This window comes from Elaeis guineensis, chromosome 7 (assembly GCF_000442705.2).
Source record: "Elaeis guineensis isolate ETL-2024a chromosome 7, EG11, whole genome shotgun sequence".
NCBI lineage: Eukaryota > Viridiplantae > Streptophyta > Magnoliopsida > Arecales > Arecaceae > Elaeis > Elaeis guineensis.
In genome coordinates this window covers 100826860-100829875 of record NC_025999.2, presented here as the reverse complement: position 1 = coordinate 100829875, position 3016 = coordinate 100826860, and the positions used below count along the sequence as shown (strand labels likewise).

The window sequence follows — 3016 nt, the reverse complement described above, 5'->3', positions numbered from 1 at the left end:
GATTAGTCAGTGGACGTGCTACTTTGCTAAAGTTGGCAATAAACCTTCTATAGAATCCAGCATGACCTAAAAATGAACGTATTTCTTTCACAGATTTAGGTGGTGGAAGACTTGCAATTAGATCTATTTTGGCCTTGTCCATTTCAATCCCCTTTTTAGAAATGACATGGCCAAGAACTATTCCCTGTTTGACCATAAACTGACATTTTTCCCAGTTGAGAACTAGGTGCTTCTCCTTACATCGTTCTAGAACTAATTGCAGGTGATTCAGACACTCGGAGAAGGTTAGGCCAAAAACAGAAAAGTCATCCATAAAAATTTCTAGAAATCGTTCTATCATATCTGAAAATATGCTGATCATGCATCTCTGAAAGGTTGCCGGTGCATTACATAGTCCAAAGGGCATTCGTCTATAGGCAAAAGTACCAAATGGACAGGTGAATGTAGTCTTTTCTTGATCTTCAGCGGCTATGGGGATCTGGTTGTAACCGGAGTATCCATCAAGAAAACAGTAAAACTCTTGTCCGGCTAGTCTTTCCAACATTTGATCAATAAATGGCAAAGGAAAGTGATCTTTCCTTGTCGCAGCATTCAACTTTCTATAGTCTATACAGACCCTCCATCCCGTTTGGGTCCTAGTTGGGATAAGTTCGTTTGCATCATTTTGGACCACTGTTACCCCAGATTTCTTGGGTACTACTTGAACTGGGCTTACCCAAGAGCTATCAGAAATAGGATAAATTATTCCACTATCTAGGAGTTTCAGAATCTCCTTTTTAACTACATCCTTCATAACTGGATTAAGCCTTCTTTGGGCTTCTCTTGTTGGTTTAGCCTCTTCCTCTAAGTATATTCTATGTTGAACTATAGAAGGGCTTATTCCTTTGATATCTGCTATGGTCCAACCTATTGCTTCTTGATTTGCTTTTAGAACTGACACTAACTCCTCCTCTTGCTTGGGATCTAGGTCTGATGCAATAATTACAGGCAAAGTTTCTTTGGGTCCTAGATATGCATACTTGAGATGTTCTGGGAGGGGTTTCAGTTCTAAAATGGGTGCTTCCTCTATCGATGGTTTAGGTGATGGTTTTACCATCTCAATGATTGGTTCAGTAGGAAGTGTCGATTCCTGATTAATCTGATTTTCTTTAAGTATTTCATTGACATCCTCAGACTCATGGATTAACCAGGGGTTAGACTCTAGGTCGACTTCATCATCACTAATGTCAATGGATTCATAAATACCATCTTGGACTACATTGACATCAGCATGAGAAGAGGATTCCTGTTCTAAGTTAAAAACATTAAGCTTAATGGTCATATTCCCAAAGGATAACTTCATCAGACCATTTCGACAATTGATTTCAGCATTGGCCGTAGCTAAGAATGGTCTTCCTAAAATGACAGGTATATGTCCTTTAGGATTCGCAACTGGCTCAGTCTCTAAAACAATAAAATCTATAGGGAAAATAAAATTTTCAACCTTTATCAGAACATCCTCGACCATTCCCTTAGGGATCCTGAGAGATCTATCGGCTAACTGTAATGTGATCCCAGTAGGTTGAAGTTTTTCTAATCCTAGTTGTTCATACACCGAATATGGAAGGATATTCACACTAGCTCCTAGATCTAGCAAGGTCTTTTTTATATTGGTTTCTCCAATAACACAAGAAATTGTTGGAGCTCCAGGGTCCTTATATTTAATTGGCACATGGCTAGATAGGTATGAACTGACACTTGCAGCCAAAAATGCTTTCTTTGGTACATTAGTGGTCCTTTTTCTAGTGCAAAGATCTTTTAAAAATTTGGCATAAGTTGGAACCTGATGGATTATATCTAAAAGAGGAATATTAACTTGGACTTGTTTAAATACCTCTAAAATTTTGTCTAAATGTTCAGATTTATTGGATTTCAGTCTGTTTGGAAAAGGAGCTCTAGGACTTTTAAGTACTGGACTAGGTGAATTTTTAGTTTCTGGTGCTTGAGGTTGAAAGGTAGTAGTTTTAGAAGGTGACTCGACAGATGAGTCATCTATATCATCAAGTGCAACTACCTTATTGTCTATTTGTTTTCCTGATCTTAAGGTATGAATGGCATTTATACCATTAACTTGGATTCCTTGTTGGGGTCGTGGACCATTTTGGTTCCTAGGATTTGGCTCATGTTGGCTAGGTAACCTACCATGTTCTCGTTCACTAATGGTCGAAGCCAGCTGACTTACTTGCATTTCCAGACGGGCTATAGCTTGGGTGTTATTATTTATGAGTTGACCCGTAGTTTGCATAAAGCTGGTATGTGTTTTCATCATGGCTTCTAGGCTTTTCTCTAAAGAGGTAATTTTTTTGTCATTATCATGGAAGCCTGGCGGGTTGTTCATCACTGGGTTGGACCTTAGATTTTGCTGATTGAAATTTGGATTACCTACATTAGGATTCTGGGACCATGAGAAATTCGGGTGATTCCTCCAACCTGGGTTATATGTGGGTGCATAAGGATTGTTCAATGGTCCTTGATAGGTGGCATTCACCTGTGCACACTCATTCGAGTAGGAACATTCTTCTAAGACATGGTCTGGTGCATTGCACCCTTTACACATGGGTGCAGATATTTGATTTACATTGGCTGGTCTCTGTAATTCTAAGGCTTCCAATCTACGTGTTAAGGTTGCAATCTTGGCCTCTGATGCTAGGGTTGGTTGAATTTGATGCATTCCTCCTCTTGAAGGTGTAGCTTTATCAGGTTCCCTAGTTGTTTCCCACTGTAAATTTTTCTCGGCTAGGTCTTCTAAGAATTGCCAAGCTTCAGTAGTTTCTTTGTCCATAAATTGGCCTTGGCACATGGACTCTAGCATGGTTCTTGAGTTTGAATCTAACCCCTCATAGATGATCTGGCACAGTCTCCAAGTTTCTATTCCATGGTGTGGGCATTGGGTCAAAAGATTCTTGAAACGATCAAAGTACTTCCAAAATGATTCACCAGCTAGTTGGTAAAATTGATTTATTTCATTCCTAATCCT

General features: G+C 39.3%; 1 non-coding gene across 1 annotated transcript; it reads left to right on the top strand.

The window, feature by feature from the left end:
* The first annotated feature begins 2909 nt into the window (after window positions 1–2909).
* LOC140859537 (small nucleolar RNA R71) lies at window positions 2910–3016 on the top strand. The gene has a single exon (XR_012143074.1). It is a non-coding gene; the product is annotated as a small nucleolar RNA R71 (small nucleolar RNA).